The sequence below is a fragment of the Acomys minous genome (genome assembly GCF_964271855.1).
Source record: "Acomys minous genome assembly, chromosome: 18".
Classification (NCBI taxonomy): Eukaryota; Metazoa; Chordata; class Mammalia; order Rodentia; family Muridae; genus Acomys; species Acomys minous.
The window spans coordinates 26261348-26280386 of record NC_140501.1 but is presented as its reverse complement, the minus strand read 5'-3'; positions in this window follow the sequence as shown (position 1 = coordinate 26280386).

Below are 19039 nucleotides of genomic sequence, written 5' to 3'. Positions count from 1 at the left end.
TATATGTCAACCTAGATTTTTCTATATAAGAGAAAAATGGAATATTGACCCACCCTATATTGTCTTATTTCACATTATAAAAATGATATGGTGTTGCACCAAGGAAAATAAATATGTATGTTCACATATATGTATAAGGTAAGATGGAGTATGCTTTCTGTAAACTCTGGAATTAAAGAGAAAGGATGACATTTTTTTCCACAATATACACAGGCACAAAAAGTCTTCTTGTTTTAACTATTACTACTTTTCTGAGTGTTTTTAAATTCTTTTAAGAAAGGTTTAACATAAAGAGACTATTACAACATAATCATTGAAAGCAGTCAAAAATGATTTAATAATGTTATGTACCTTTACTTATATCAAGAGAGTAAATTATACGAACATAAAAAAACAATGGTATAACTAGATTATTTCCTATGAAGCTAAATAATAACAATCTGAAATTGAGACTGTCATAACATTATAGATAATTAAGAAAAAATTAAGGTTAATAATGAGTAATATACTTTAAAATATTTTTACAGCCAGTTAATGAAAATCATAACACATTCTCCAACAGGTTTATTAGTTAATTAATTTATTTACTTACATCCTGGTCATAACTCCAACCCTCCTTTCTTCCCAGTCACATCCTCAGTCCCTCTTACTCTTCCCCACTATTCTTCAGAAAAGAGGAGTTCCACCCCCTTCCCCCAGCTCATCAAGTTCCATCAGGACTGAACAGATCCTCTTCCTCTGTGGCCTGACAAGAGAGTTCCACTAGGGAGAAGTGATGAGAAAACAAGCAAACCAGTGCATGTCAGAGATAGCCCCTGCCACACCTTCTAGGAGACCCATATGAAACCTGAGCCTTTCATCTGCTACATCAGTGTAGGTGGCCTACTTCCAGTCTATGCATGGTAATTGGTTCGTGCTTCAGTCTCCACAAGCCACTTTGGGCCCTGGGTAATTGGCTCTGTTGGTCTTCTGGTGGAGTTCCATCCTCCTCCCATGCTCCACTTTTCCACAAGACTCCCTACATTTTGCTCAAAGTTTGGCTGTGAGTCTCCACATCTGTGTGGGTCTACCGCTGGGTGTAGCCTCTCAGAGAACAGCTACTCTAGGTTCCTGGTTGCAAGAACAGCAGAGTAATCTTAGTAGTGTCATGGGTTGGCTCTGTCCCATAGAGCAGTTCTCACATTGGGCCAAGCATTGGTTGGAAATAAGTGTGAAGAGCAGATCTGAGGTGAGTAGGGGAGGGAGGACAGAGAACCTACAGAGAAGAGAACCTATACATGGGCTAAGGCATCTCTGTGATGAGCTGGAGACATAGGGTATGGGAGGACGTAGGGGAGACTCCAGCTGAGATTCCTAGTAGCAGGGATTCTGGAGACTTCCTCTAACTAGGCAAGACTCCCACTGGAGGAAAGGGAACACCAACTCACCCACAAAAACACCGCCCCAAAACTTATGCTTCCTGCAAGCCTTATAGCGATAAAGATAGAACAGTGACTGAGGGAATTGTTCAACCACTTATACTGCTTCTAAGCTTAGAGAAAAATTGATACACACTGAAATAAAGAAAAAACCCACTTTAAAAGTATCTTTAACTTCTCTTCTACTCCAAATTTTCTTTGACTTTTATGTTTAACTACAAGTATGTAAAACAAAATCAAGAATCAAAAAATAATAATAAAAATCTCTGAAAATCACAACATGTCACATCACAAATCATGACACATTTACAGAGTTAATACATACGTATTTTTTTTTATTAATTTATTCTTGTTACATCTCTATGGTTATCCCTTCCCTTGTATCCTCCCGTTCTTCCCTCCCTCCCATTTTCCCCTTACTCCCCTCCCCTATGACTGTTCCTGAGGGGGATTACCTCCCCCTCTATATGTTCATAGGGTAACAGGTCTCTTCTTGGTAACCTGCTGTCCTTCCTCTGAGTGCCATCAGGTCTCCCCCTCCAGGGGACATGGTCAAAGGTGAGGCACCAGAGTATGTGAGAAAGTAATATCCCACTCTCCACTCTACTGTGGAGAGTGTTCCATCCATTGGCTAGATCTGGGTAGGGGTTTAAGGTTTACCGCCTGTATTGTCCTTGGCTGGTGCCTTAGTTTGAGCGGGACCCCTATGCCCAAATCTGCCTATCATAATGTTCTACTTGTAGGCTTCTAGGACCCTCTGGGTCCTTCTACTTTGCCTTTCTCCCATGATTCTCTCATCTAGAATCCCACTAGAATGTCCTCTCCTCTGTCTCAGTTTCCTGGTAAGTGAAGGCTTTCGTGGGACATGCCCCTTGGGCTAATATGCAGATATAAGTGAGTATATACCATTTGAGTCTTTCTGCTTCTGGGTTAACTCACTCATTATGATCATTTCTAGCTCAATCCATTTATCCACAAATTTCGGGAAGTCCTTGTTTTTAATAGCTGAATAGTATTCCATAGTGTATATGTACCACAGTTTCTTTATCCATTCTTCTATTGAGGGACACTTCGGCTGTTTCCATGTTCTGGCTATTATGAATAAGGCTGCTATGAACATGGTTGAGCAAATTTTCTTGTTGTGTGCTGGAGCATCTTCTGGATATATTCCAAGGAGTGGAATAGCTGGGTCTTGAGGAAGCCCTATTCCCATTTTTCTGAGAAAGCACCAGATAGATTTCCAAAGTGGTTGTACTAGTTTGCATTCCCACCAGCAATGAAGGAGTGTTCCTCTCTCCCCACATCCTCGCCAGCATGTGGTGTCGCTTGAATTTTTGATCTTAGCCATTCTGATGGGTGTAAGATGGAATCTCAGAGTTGTTTTGATTTGCATTTCCCTGATGACTAAGGAGGTTGAGCATTTCTTTAAGTGTTTCTCAGCCATTTGATATTCCTCTGTTGAGAATTCTCTGTTTAGTTCCAAGCCCCATTTCTCGATTGGGTTATTTGGTTTGGTGGTATTTAATTTCTTGAGTTCCTTATATATTTTGGATATTAGACCTTTGTCAGACTTAGGGTTGGTGAAGATCTTTTCCCAGTCTGTAGACTGTCGCTTTGTTCTCTTTACAGTGTCTCCTGCCTTACAGAAGCTTCTCAGCCTCATGAGGTCCCATTTATTAATTGTTGACATTAATGTCTGGGCTGTTGGTGTTCTGAACTTCATATGGAAAAACAAAAAACCCAGAATAGCTAAAACAATCTTGTACAATAAAAGGTGCTCTGGAGGAGTCTCCATACCTGATCTCAAACTGTACTATAAAGCAATAGTAATTAAAACAGCATGGTACTGGCACAGCAACAGGATGGTTGATCAGTGGAATCGAATCGAAGACCCAGATATGAATCCACACACATATGGTCATTTGATTTTTGACAAAGAAGCTAAATCCATTCGATGGAAAAGGGATAGCATCTTCAACAAATGGTGCTGGTCTAACTGGATGTCTATGTGTAAAAAAATGCAACTGGACCCATATTTGTCACCTTGTACAAAACTCAAATCCAAGTGGATTAAAGACCTCAACATAAAACCAGAGACACTAAGTCACTTAGAAGAAAAAATGGGAAAGAGCTTGGAACATATTGGCACAGGAGACAACTTCCTGAACATACGTATTTTTTAAAATAGATGTAAGTATATTTTGTTTTTTAAAATTCCATAATATTGTTATATTTTTTAATTAAATTTTTATATGTAAGTCTTTGTAAATACTAAAGACCAGAATGGACAGTACACCACAATTATAATTAGAGAAATTGAGGAATATTAGCTAAGTTCATAGAAATAGACCTCAAAACAACTATACTAAACAGAATGACACCTAATCTCTGTCACACACTATGCTCAAATTCAGTTCAAAGGATTTTTTTTTATTTAATTGATTTATTCAGATTACATCTAAATTGTTTTTATTTGTTTTTTATTTTATTAATTTATTCATATTACATCTCAGTTGTTAGCCCTCCCTTGTATCCTATTCCTCCCTCCCTCCCGCTTCCTCCCTACTCCCCTCCCCTTTATCTGTGACTGAGGGGGACCTACTCCCCCTATATATGCACTTAGGGTATTGAGTCTCTTCTTGGTAACTTACTATCCTTCGTCTGAGTGCTGCCAGGCCTCCCCATCCAGGGGACGAGGTCAGAATTATTATCATCTTAACTGTATCTTTCTGTTCTTCTCTCCCTCTCTCTTTCAGCCTATTCCTCTCTCTTTGGTCTATGACTGGAGGGGGGACATCCTCCTCCACGATATATTCACAGCCTATCAATTCTCATCCTGGTAGCCTGCTTATCCTTTCTCTGTGTGCCACTAGGTCTCCCCACCAAGGAGAAATGGTCAAATATGGTGCAATGGAGTTCATGTTAGAGTCAGTCCCTGCTCTCTACACAACTGTGGAGAATGTGCTGTCCATTGGCTAGATCTGAATAGGGGTTGAATGCTTACTGTATGTATTGTTCTCAGTTGATGCATTATGTTGAGCTGACCCCCTTGGTCCAGATCAGCTCATAATGATGTTCCTCTTATAGGTTTCTAGGACCCTCTGGATCCTTCTATTTCCCTATTCTCCCATACTTCTCTCACCTAGTGTCCCAATAGGAAGTCCCTGCTTCTATCCCAATCTACTGGTAAGTGAAGACTTTCATGGGACATCCCTTTTGGGCTACTGTCCAACTATAAATGAGTATATACCATGTGAGTCTTTCTGAGTTTGGGTTAACTCACTCACCATGATCACTTCCAGTTCCTTGTTCCAAGGTCTGAAACTTTGAAAGTAAGAGAAGGAACTATGCATAAAGCAATTGAAGATGAAAATATAGGCAAGAATTTTTTGAATGGGACTCCATAGCACTGACCCCTTGCTCAGGCTTCTAGAATAACTGCAACCTTCTAAACGAACATATTTAAAAGCAGGGTTTGTCAAAGTACTTAGCAAATCAACTATATCAGCACGATCTAATTAGAATTGTGTTCACTCAAAAATTAATGTGTAGTAAGTGTGTGTTTTATTCCTATATATAGAAAGGGCCATGGGCAACAATGTAACAAGGAGTAAAGATATGGTTTTGCTGTTAAAACGTGAGTCTGCAACTCTCTTATCTCTCGCCTTTACAAAATGTTTTATGTGACCGTAATTCAGGTTTTGTAGGCAAACTAAGGTGCATGATTTATTGAAAACATATGAAAGTCTGGATAAGAAATCAGTGTGAGTTAATACCATTTATGAATTCCAATTATGTTATTGGTGCCTTTGTACAATGATAATTGTTCTGGTCAATATAAATAACTTTATTTCACTTGTGTATATGGGGCAACAATGTGAAGCACATTGTCTTCAAAGGCTCTAGGAGGCTTATAGCTAATAAATCATGCAATGCTGTCAATAAAAAGCTATAATCTCATAGAAGAAACTCATTTACAATTTAAAAATGTGTTTCCTGTCAAATTGTAATGTTTTCCAATTATATTTATATTACCCTTAAAATTACTAAATTTGATCTTGCACACATATGCATACAGTTTTAAATTTATACTTAATTACTATTTAGCTAATTAAAATTTATATTTAATAGTTTGGGCTTACATTGTCCTTGACTGTTAAACCCCTACCCAGATCTAGCCAATGGACAGGACATTCTCCACAGTTGAGTGGAGAGTGAGGTATGACTTTCACACGTACTCTGGTGCCTCACCTTTGACCATGTCCCCTGGAGGGGGAGATCTGGTGGCACTCAGAGGAAGGACAGCAGACTACCAAGAAGAGACTTGATACCCTATGAGCATATACAGGGGGAGGAAATCCCCCTCAGGCACAATCATAGGGGAGGGGAATAAGGGGAAAATGGGAGGGAGGGAAGAATGGGAGGATACAAGGAATGGGATAACCATTGAGATGTAACAAGAATAAATTAATAAAAAAAATTTTTTAAATTAAAAAAATAAACAGAGAAAGCAAAAAAAAAATCGTTTGGGCTTACTATAACTAATTATGGTATAGTATCAAATATGGGTTTAAGTTATAAACTCAATGAATACTGTAATATTTTAAAAGTATATCTAATATTATTTCAGATATAGGTGGTAACAATTTTAAATTTAAATTTTGTTAATGTGTAACCTAATTACAACTTTAGATTGTTATAATGCACATAACTGTCCAGTTTTCAAACCCACTTATATATATTCCCAGTTTTATATCTGCCAGTACTTGATAATAACTTTATTGGAAAGAATTAGCAAATAGATGTTTTACTGGGAAATAAAATAAAAGACTCACCCAAGAAAGCAAATTAATAATGATGTGAGTGAGTTATCAATAATCATTAGAGAGTTTGCATGTGATTACACTAAATCATGTGGTAGATGCTTTGTGTTGTGATGTAAATTATTCCTGACCTCGTAAAATTAATTTAAATACACAGTTCATTATTATTTAGAAAAATTCTAGGTACGAGTTAAACGCAGTATAGATTATTTAAGTCTCAATATAATGTTTATGTTTGAAAAAGACTAACATTTACTCAAACAATAAAACAGGAAACCAACAGCTCTTGACTTCCCGCAATGGCTAATGCCACCACAAGAGTGAAAATGGCTGCCATGATGCTGCAGATGTATGGCGAACAATTTTCTGAGCTGCAATGGCTAGTGAATACCCCAAATTAGTTCTGAACTAATTGCTATATTTTAAGGCCTCTTTCCACCTTTCCTTTCTTAATATGACTGGTTATTTCTCAACAATGCCACACGTCCACTTTTTCTAATAAATTAATGTTTCAAATGTATGTAATGCTAATTCATTCTAATGTACTTCAATTAAGAAAGTTTATTTATGTATTTCAAAATATTAAATAAATGAAATATGTAATTTTTGTAAATTGTCAGTTTGATTTTACCAACTTACTGTATATTATATAGTAAATCTATATTATATAGTAAATAGTATAGTATATATATTATATATTATATATAATACAGTATATATAGTTATGAAATAAAATAAGAAAGATACCTTAAAGCACAGCTCTCGATGTGTTTGTTTGCCTATTGGTTTTTTTGAGACAGAGTTTCTCTTTGTAGCCGTGGATGTCCTGGACTCACTTTGTAGATGAGGCTGGCCTCAAACTCACAATGATCTATCTGCCTTTGCCTCCCTGAGTTCTGGGATTAATTGTATGAACCACAATGGCCGGTGAGTCTATATTTTTGATGTGATTCAACCATTATATTGGAAATTATCGTGCTATGAAATTAAGATAACAGATATGGCAAAGAGACTCAGTGTCAGCACTACCTAATAATGTATCATTTAATATTTCATGATAATCAGAATAATTTGAAAGTATACTGACCTTTACAAATTCAATCCATAAACAATTTTCTGCATACACAACTTGTTAAGTATGTTGTTTAAGGAAAACAATTATCACATCCAAATTTAATATAAATGCAAAATCCCTATAATATGATGCAACATAAACATTCATAACTTTTTTTGTTGACAGTCTTTGTATATTATCTAGACTGTTCTCAAAGTCATAATTTCCCCATCTCTACTAGGACTACTAGTATGTAATCAATTATCTTGATAGTTTGCATCTTTTCTGGAAGTTTATTTATACTAATGTTATTAGTCTCTTTATACCTTTTACTGAGAATAATAGTAATCTGCCTGTTCTTTGTTTTATTAAGAAGTTTGAGGCAAATTTTTGGATATATAAGTATGTATCATAATTTCCCATCTCCAGGTTTATCTATCTATCTATACATCTATCTATCTTCTTTGGAATATGTAAGTGATATGACTTATTTAAAAGAGCTCTAAAAATGTAGATAGTTTCCCCCTTTTGTATGGACATCTTCTGGCTAAATAAGTTAATAAGTCATTAAGAGGAAAATTGCAAAAATGCCGGAGATAATGATTTCATGTTTGTCAAAATAGAATTGATTCATGGTTTTTGAGACTGAATCTTATTAAAAGTAAACCTATATTTTAGTTTATTGCTACAGTTTAGTGTAGAATAAATGAAATTTATCATTAAACTATATTTATAATATAAAATACAATATAAACTTATATAAGTGAGATAAATAATAAATCCAATTGTCACATAGAAAATTAGTGTGTGTGATTGTCCCATATATATAAATGTTTATATATATATATGTATATGTGTGTGTGTGTGTGTGTGTGTGTGTTCCCCTAAAGAACGCTAATGAAAATCTCAAAAATAAAATAATATAGGTAAAATATATTAAGAAAAAACCTTTCACTGGGTACAAATGAATAAACAAGTCTTAATCTTATAAATTGCCTTTGCAAAATGCTATCTTTTCTCTTACATTTCTAAGTAAAGCTAACAATTCTCCGTCACCTAGGAGACACACTAGGGTAACAGGACAGCAGTGATCTTTGCCTATGATTTGCATACTTTATTACCCTGGCATTTATCGTCGCTGGCCTCATAATGAAGAAATCCTAGATGGGAACAGTAACTTTAGAGAGTCTCTCTCCTGAAACAAGGAAATGTTTCCTAAACTCTTTTTTAATTAAATATATTTTGATTTTAACATAAATTGTGCTTTCTTATAGAGTTTCTTTTTTCTCCATTAATCCTTAATAATTTTCTATCATAGCTTATTCTCACTTCATGTAAGAATAAATTAACACTTCATTAAAATGCATCCAATTATTGATAACAACATTTGCCTTGGAGTAATAATTTTATTGGCATACATTCACCATATATAGTAATGAGTTTCATATCATCATTAACATAGAAATAGATAATGTGCTTTGTGTATATTTCCTCTGCCCTATTCTTCCTTCTTTTATCCATCCTTTTTCACATTTTATGTTTTTATAGGTAATCTAGGATTCAGAAGTGTGAAAAAATTTTACGTTTGTCTTTCTAACTCTGAATTAACTTACCTGAAACTATAAACTTCCATTGCATGCATTTTGCCTGAAAATAACACAATTGTATTCTTTTTCATAACTGACATATATATATATGTGTGTGTGTAATTTTCTTTGTGGATAACTTTGCTGACAGAAGTCAGTTTCAAATTTTCCCTACTATGAACAATGCAGCAGCAAGCATCAAACACGCTGATGTGAGTGTGATATGTTGACTTAGAGTCCTATTAAAAATAACTCCTAAATAGGGGATTTATAGAAAAATTATTTTTAGTTTTGTGAGGAACTCTAATGACTGGTATTTAAAATTATATATTTCACATCCTGATGGCTTTTTACTCACATCTATACACTGTGAGGTTGTCAGGTATCACCAACCATCCATCCCATTTTGTTTTGACATTATAAAACCTAAATTTCTTTTCAAATTTGTATAAAATGGCTTTAAACAAGACAACTATATTATATATCTTTATAAAATGTAAGTGAGAGTGTTCCAACTAATATTATGACTTTTGTTTTGTTTTGTTTTTCTCTGTATAGCCTTGTCTATTCTGCATTCACTTTGTAGACCAGACTGGCCTCAAACTTAGAGAGATCCTACTTCCTCTGCCTCCCTGAGTGCTGGGAGTACAGGCATGCACCACCATGCCCAGTTCATTATGACATTTTTTTTTTTACTAGAAGTGAGTAATTGATCCTGCAGTCTCTTTGGCTCTAGGATCTCCCTATCTGTCAATCTGTTTCTCTCTCTTCACGTTCTGTTTCTCACAAGTGTACACTCTGCTTGGAAAATTTGCTTAGGAGATTCTAGAATTTTTATGAGGCTAGCCCCCAGCCTGCAGAATGCATAGGCAATAACAAATAATTAATGGGAGCCTGCTTCTTCCTTCCCACTTATAAATGTCATAGGCCAATATGCTCTATTATGAGCTAGCGACATAATCAAGTGCCCTGTGGATTAATTAGAATTTTCAACATGAGATTGATATAATGCAGATGTAGGAAAATGGGGATAGATTGTGCTTTCCTGGTAGATTGAATCAAATCACATCTGGTATTTTCCTTAAAGAATACAGAAAAGAACTTGTAGCAGATGGGTAGTTTTGTACCAGGGGATACGTAAATTTTCCTGCATGCAATTTTTCTAAATGCATCTGTGTTCTCTATAGACCAATCAAACAAGCTAACTGTGGATATGCTTTCCACACTTTGCAAGTATGTAATAGTATGCTAACTTTTGCACTGAAACATGAAATTTTGTTGTTATCAGATTACAGTCTTGTCATAGAATATTTGTTTTGGGGAATACACTTCTTCCATTCAAATCTAATAACTCAGACTTCACGATCGTAAAGGTCAAATCTGTTAAGGCCTGTATAGTAGAAAATATTTGCATTTTCTAATGAGTTTCTGGGTAACTACTTACTGCTAAAAGGGAAAAATATAAGAAAAGTACAGGACAATGATAACAGCCATATATGATAAACTTCTTGAAAAGAAAAAAATATTGCAGCTTATAGACAGTCTCTATTGCATATCCAGACCTAAAAAGAACTGTTGCCTTATTTACTATTTCATACGTAAATATTTCTTTGTGTTATATTATAAATTACAGTATATTATCAATATGTAAATACAGGGCTTTCCCCCAAATCTTAAATGATATTCTCTGCTCTGTGTCATCCTTCATGTAACATTGCTTCAAAAAATGATCATATCTGATATTGTTTGTTATTTCACATCTCTCCAGTATAATGTTTCCTACATACTTCACACTTTAATGTATGACGTAGCCATATGTTCATGTTGTTGTGTACATATCATGTCAGTTTTCATTCATTTCTATGTGTGTGCCTACAGAAGCCAAATGCCAATGTTGCTTTCTGTCTCAAAAGACTTGTACCTTGATATTTCAGTGATGGTCTCTGTTGCTGAAACAGGAACTCATTAGTTCAGTTAGGCTTTGTGGACAGTGAGATCCCAGATGCACTTGTTTATGCCTTCTTTTGTGCTAAGGTACAGATGTCCACCATTACCTTTTGGTTTTTATGTTTGTGCTGGAAATCCAGACTCAGGTTGCCTTGTAAAGGAATCGTTTAACTGACTGAAGCATCTCTCCCCACTTTCTATTTTACTTTTAATTTAATGCTGAATTATTTTGTTATTTTAATTAATTAATTGTTTATGTCATTTTTCCTGCATGCATATATAAGCGAATATCTAATCTGGAATTGGAGTTACAGAGCTTTTGTCAGCTGACCCATCTCTTCAGCACCTAGATTACATATTTCTTGTTCATGTGTACAGATGTTATTAGATGGAAGGCCACTACTGTCCTTGACTCACCAATTACTTATCAATAATATACCAGGAATTCAATCACTACAGTTATGACTTATTGTCTGTGATTGTCAATATGTTCGTAATAGATAATTAAGACAACTATAACTTTTATATAATCTATCTTTTGAAATATTGATATCCCATTAGTTCATTTGAAATTTTTAAAATAAGTTTTCAATCCTGAAGAAAGCAGCCATTTTACTGTTTTTCTCCTGTCACCTGTCTCTTTTTCTGAGATACTGTACATATAACACAGATATAGCCTAAATAAAATAGACTGGCCCCAAACTCACCATAACATTAGTATCTGCTTTCTGGTTGCTGTGCTTTAGAGTATGTACCAGCACAGCAGAACTTTAGTGTTTTCAGTGACTGTTGACTGGTGATTCATAAAAGCCACTGTGAATTAAATAACTTTGTTCAATGGAAGCATGAATATGGGATATTACAAATTACATGTAACATTAAAAATTTACTATGTCTCCTCATGTTTTGCAGCTTGTCTGTTTTATCATACAGAAAATTAAAAGTACTACCACATTCATCACTATAAATTTTGACTTTTTTTCTATTTACAACTTATGAATTTACTCTCTACTAAATAACCTAGAACACGTAACTTAACATTTTCAACTTCTCTGAAAATCATATTTGGATAGGGAGGTTGAGTATAAAAATGTGCTTCTTTTTTACTAGTTTTATATCCATTATTGTATATTTTTTTCTCCTTTGAAAGTAAGAGAACTTTTCCGTTGCTTTTTATGTAAATTGTTCCAACATGTCCCTGGTCAGATATTTTCTCATCTCCCATTTGATGGTTTGATTTTTGGAAGACATAAAAATGATCAAAATGAGAAATAAGTGCTGATGATCCTTTCAATTAATGGAGGATATTAAAGGGAGTGAGTCTATGACATACTGTCATCGAGTAATATCAGAAATGACATGTAGAATGTCTCAGTAACATAGCCACCCACACATGAGCCAAACAAGGAGGACATCAATGACCATGTCTAACACCACAGAAAAGAGCTCACAGGGTCGCACCTTACACAAAGAATTTCAGGCAACTGAATAAAGCTATGAGCAGAAAAAGGGATCTCCCCAGGAAAGAGCACACCAACTGCTTGACAGGTGCCAAAGATCAGCCCTGAAAATGTTCATACCAGTAATAACAAATGAACTCAACAGTTTACATTTTGAAACATATATATGCAATTATATATGCACACAATAACAATTATTAACAAAAGAGGCCATGAGTTTGAAGGATAGGAACACTGGTTATATGAGAGGGTTTGGGGAAATAAAAGAGAGAGGGGAGATGGTCTAATTAAAATACAGCCTCAAAATTAAACAGCAGCAGCAATAAAAAAGTACATAGAAAAAATATCCTATACAAGGCAGGAAGATTTTGTGGGGATCACTGCTTTAACTGACACTCAGTTCCACTCAAATGTCCTTATTGCATTTGTCGCAGTTTAGTGTTTGCTAATCCATATTTCAGATTAATAGTAACATAAAACTGGACACTAAAGTCTAGAACCACTGTAGTCCTTGGACAATTTGCCTAATAGTTAGTTGACAACTAGGTAACATTAGGAAAAATTGTAATACATTTTGGGTATAGTAAGACCAGATGCTATAGTAAACAAGTGATCCCACCACACTTGAAATTTTCAGGGAAGTGGATGGAATGAGAAAATATCATCTTGAGAGAGGTAACACAGAAAGGCACACATGGTATATACTCATTTATAAGCAGATATTAGACACATAATACAGGACACCACACTACAGTACACAGACCTATAGAAGCTAAATAACAAGGAGGACCCTAGGGAGAATGCTTAGTTCTCTTTTTTTTTTTCATTTTTTCCTTTATTAATTTATTCTTGTTACATATCAATGGTTATCCCATCCCTTGTATCCTCCTATTCTTCTCTCCCTCCCATTTTCCCCTTATTCCCCTCCCCTATGACTGTTCCTGAGGGGGATTACCTCCCCCTGTATATACTCATAGGGTATCAAGTCTCTTCTTGGTAACCTGCTGTCCTTCCTCTGAGTGCCACCAGGTCTCCCCCTCCAGGGGACATGGTCAAAGGTGAGGCACCAGAGTATGTGAGAAAGTCATATCCCACTCTCCACTCTACTGTGGAGAGTGTTCTGTCCATTGGCTAGATCTGGGTAGGTTTTTAACGTTTACCGCCTGTAGAATGCTTAGTTCTCATTCAAAAGGACAAGTAGAATAGACACCAGAAACAGTTGAAAGAATGAGCAGGAAGGTAGCTTACCGCAGAGGTCCTATGAAAGACTCTACCAAGCAGGGAAGAGAAGCATTATGCTTTTAAGCCTTACAGGTTGTTTATTTTTGGAAGTTCCCATGTAATATTTTCAAACTGAGGTTGGCAATGCATAACAGAAATTGAAGATAGGTATAGATAAATAAGGTTTTAGAAGTCATAATCTGCAGGCAAAGAAGTAGCTTCATTATAAAGATTTATTGCAAGGGTTTTCCCTAGGAAATTATAATTTCTTTTCTGTTGCTTTAATAAACCCACGATCAAAAGTAATGTGAGATAAAGAATTCATTAAATCATAAATGTTGTAGTCCATCATCAGACAACTCATGGCAAGAACTCAAGGCAGGAGCCTGAAGTATAGAGCAGCTTACTACCTTGCTTTCTGAGGTAGCTCTTTCCAAAGATACCCCTGATGAGCTCAGTACATCAATTAGCAATTGATAAAATTACCTCATAAGCACAGTCAGTCTCCTCACATTTGTATCAAATCCAAATTAAAGTTTACCATATTTCATCAATCACTATTGTAAGAATTTGTTAAAAACTTTTATGTTATTTCATAAGTAAGAAAATGATAGCACCCGCCAGACTTTGTAAAGTCTCATGCTGATTCAAGGTCCTTTTATTTTTCATTCTTTACATTTCTTTTCTTTAAATCAAGATTTTTTGTCTATTATTTCTCTATGTATTTGAAATAAATACATACAATCCATAACTTGACTTGTTCTAAGATTGAATCTGCCAAAATCAATGTGCTTAATTTCTGGAAAACTTTTCTGAACCCATTTACTTGTAGCATGTGCTAAGTTACTACACTAAATGCCCTAGAACTTGCTGCCCTATAAGCACTTTCAGGAAGAGTTATGCCAAATTTCAATATGTCAAGCTGTGATTAATCAACTTTGTTCCCCCAAAGATTAAATTACTACTGCAAAAGGTCAATAAATGCTAATGATTGTTATCTGGCCTTAAAGCTATGAACAGAATCCTTAAAAATGATTTAAAAAGGAAAGTCGTTTGGGAAAAAATGATTGGAAATATTAATGAATTTGTTACTTTTATTTTGAAAAACAATTTTATTTATTGCACAATAGAGTTGTCAATGTCATAGTATTTTTCTGTTAAGAAGAATAAAAGCAGTCATATTGAATCAATTTGTCTCTATTCTTATAAAAACATCATTAATGAAAATAAAATTTTAATCTTGTTCAACAATATTAGGTAAATATGTAAGATGTCAGAGATGTGGGCAGTTTCTATAAATATATCTATATAAAAATATCAACAAGACTTGAGATAATTCTTCAGGACATTTTTATCATATATATGTATATGTATACACACACACACACACATATATATATATATATATGGGAATGAATTTGAAAATGGGGAAGAGATATACAGTAAGATTTGATGGTAGAAAAGCCATGGTAAAATGGTATTAAGCTGTATTCTTAAAAATAAAAAAGTAAAAAGAATATAGATGACAATAATTTTAACTTATTATTCTTTAGAGTATGTCCCTAAGAGTTCCAGTCAACAAAAACAAAAAGATCATCAGTATTAAAACTACTTAGGAGAAAGTTATAATAGATAATAAACTATCAACAAATCCTAATAAAATTTTAGGAAATTGTAGTATTTGTTACTTTGCCTAGGTTGGCCTTGCCTTAAGAAACTATGAATTAGATAACTTGTATTAATTATCCCTTTTAATATAGTGTTACAATATTTATATGAAAAGTGAAACAAGTTGTTAATTATTATATTATATTTCATATGCTAGAGAATGAAATTGAAGACAAAGATTCTAAGCATAATGTTTTACATCATGTATGTAAGAAAAGAAAGAAATATCAGAAATTGATACTAGATATAAAACTTTGTTGTAAAAATGTAAGGTGATGTGGATTTCTTAGTAAGAATTTTTTAAGAGTAGTAAGATATTTGCTTAAAGGATATTTACAGAGAATTCTATAATCTATGCTCAGACTGCTGAGCTCATTTTCTATAAAACTTCAATTCATGCAATGTTTACATTGAGATTAAAAACATACTGCTTTCATTTATTCAGAATATTAATACTGAAATGATATATGGGAATTAATATGAAGAAATCTGTGATGAGAAATTTTCTTTGTTGATGTATAATGCTACTGCTTTCATTTAGCATGCATTATTTCATTACATATAAATGAACATTAATGATTCAAGTGAATCAAAAGAAAGAAGGAAGAATCCTGGGCTCTATAGATACAAATGTCTTCATGTTTGGAACATATTTAACCTAGTAATTTTTAGCCTTTTGATTAGGTAATACTAACACATATTTACTGAAAGAAAATCTCTAAAATCTTGAAGCTCCTTAATGTGTGTTTTTGTTCAACACATTGTATGGAATTTCTCACAAATATACACTTGAATTTCTTTCCTATAGCACATTCTGTCTCAGAAAAAAAATGAATGCGCTCCACCTACTCACCTTCACTATTTCCTGTGTGCTACCAAGATCACCGCATTTTCAGCACCAGTATTATCTCTGTCTCTCTGTGCTAGAGTTTATTTATAGTGTCATTCTAAATACACATTTTAATGCAAAATCCATGGACTCAGTGTTCCTTTTTTAATGTATAAGTTATTTATTATAATTTATTAACATTACGTCCCTATAGTTATCACCTCCTTATGTTCCTATTCTTATCCTTTCTCCCTTTTCTGCCTATTTCCCTTCCCGAGATCCCTGATACTGGGAATCCCCCGACTTCAACTCTCTGGCAATAGCCTATTAGGTCTCTTCATGATAGTTTGCATCACCTTTCTCTGCCTTCTCACTAGTCTGTAATGCCAAGGGGCTGTGACTTAATCATGGCCACTACAGTGCATGTCAGAGGTTCAGCAGCAGTCCCGTATCCAACTTCGTGGAGAATCAGCAGTCTGTCAGTTATATCTGAACACAGGCTCTTGGATCTCTGCATGTATCGTCCTTGGCTGATGCATCAGTTTGTGCAGGCCCGGTGTCCAGATCGGGAGCCCTTGATGGTCTCCCAGTACAGCTCCTGCTCCGTCCTGGAGCTTCCCTTCCCTCACTCTTCCCTACAACTCTCAGCGCTTGGCCAGGGTCCAGCTTTGAGTCTCAGTACTGTCCCGACCTCCCACTGGGTGGAGTTTCTCAGAGGACATATATGTTGGGCTAATATCCTTTGTAAGTGAGTATATACCATGCAAGTCTTTCTGGTTCTGGGTTACATCAATGAGGATAATCATTTCTAGTTCCGTCTATTTGCCTGCAAATTTCAAGATTTTCTTGTTTCTAATAGCTATATAGTATACCATTGTCTAAATGAACAACAATTTCTATAGCTATTCTTCAGTTGAGAGACCTCTATGTTGTTTACAGATTCTGCCTATTACAAATAAAGCTGCTGAGGGGGATTTCCTCCCCCTGTATATGCTCATAGGGTATCAAGTCTTTTCTTGGTAACCTGCTATCCTTCCTCTGAGTGCCACCAGGTCTCCCCCTCCAGGAACAGTCATAGGGGAGGGGAATAAGGGGAAAATGGGAGGGAGGGAAGAATGGGAGGATTCAAGGGATGGGATAACCATTGAGATGTAACAAGAATAAATTAATTAAAAATTAAAAAAAATAAAGCTGCTGCGAACATAGTTGAGCCAATGTCCTTCTTATACGGTGGAACATCTATCAGGTATATGTGCAGGAGTGGTATAGCAGGGTCCTGAGGTAGCACTATTTCCAGTTTTCTGAGAAAATGCAAAGTCATTTCTAAAGTGATTATACAAATTTGCCCTCCCACCAGCAATGGAGGAATATTCCCCTATCTCCACATTCTCTCCAGCAAGTGCTGTCACTTCAGTTTTTTATCTTAGCCATTTTGATAGGTTTAAGATGGAATCTCAGATTCAATTTGATTTGCATTTCATTCATGACTAGGGACATGGAACATTTCTTTAATAGTTTCTCATCCATTCGATATTCCTCTGTTGATAATTATCTGTTTAGCTCTGTACCTCATTTTTAAATTGCATTATTTGGTTTAGTGGTGTTTAATTTCTTGAGTTCTTTATATTCTTTAGATATGAGCCCTTTGTTGGATAATTGGTTGGTGAAGATCTTTTTCCAGTCTGTAGGCTGATGCTTTGCTCTGCTAACAGTGTCCTTTGCCTTACAGAGCTTTTTAGTTACATGAGACCCATTTATTAATTGTTGACCTTAGAGCCTAAATTATTGGTGTTCTGTTCAGGAAGCTGTCTCCTTTGTCAATGACTTCTAGGCTGTTTCCCACTTTTTCTTCTAATGGATTTAGTTTGTCTGTTTTTATGTTTAGGTTGTTAATCCCCTCTGACTTTAGTTTTGTGCAGGATGATAAATATGGATCTATTTGCATTTTTCTACAGGAAGACATCCATTTAGACCAGCACCATTTGTTAAAGATGCTGTCTTTTTTCCTTTGTATAGTTTTGGCTTTTTTCTCAAAAATCAAATGTCTATAGGTGTGTGGATTTATTTCTGGGCCTTCAGTTGGATTCCACTGATCAACGGGCCTATTTCTATGCTAGTACCATGCTGTTTTTATTACTGTTCTTCTAGAATGCAATGTGACATCACGGATGGAGATTCATTTGCAAGATCTTGTACAGGGTTCTTTTATCTATTCTGTTTTATTTTTGTTTGTTTGTTTTTCCATATGAAGTGGAAAATTGGTCTTAAAAGTCTGTAAAAATTATATAGGTATTTTAATAGGTACTGCATTGAATCTGTAGATTGCTTTTTGGTAAGATGGCCATTTTTATTATGTTGATTTTCCCAATTCATGAGCATAGGAGATCTTTTCATTTTCTACAATTTCTTTCTTCATAGACTTGTAGCTTTTTTCATATAAATATTTCCCTTGCTTTGTTATAGCTACACCAGGATACTTTATATTATTAGTGGTTATCAATAGTTTTGTTACACAAACACACAAACACACACACACACACACACACACACAACCACACACACACACACACACGCTGCTAAGTCCAGTTTTGTTGCTCACATAAATGTGTGCTTTCAGGTATGAGCTCTAAGGGAGCTCATCGCTAAAAAGAATGATTCTTGCTCTCTTAGTTGACATTAATTACCTGCATATCTTCATTTATAGATAGAATGAATGGGATTTTCCCAATCCACTATAAAATATATGTTGGCATTTCATTATGTATGTTTCATTTTTATTATTAATATTTCAGAAGTGTAATTACCTTGTCATTTATAGAAGATGCAGTCTTGCAGTGGATTTCCTGGTCCTCTAGACTTATAATCACTATAACTACACATAAGAGGCTTATGTGTAGATGTTGTGTTGTAGATGTACCCATTGGGGCTGGCCACCAATGGTCAATTGTTCTCTGATTTTTAACAAATTGAGTGTTACTATGATGGTCTGCTTCTGTTGGGGGTTGGTATTTCGCTACATATTCTAATTCTAAT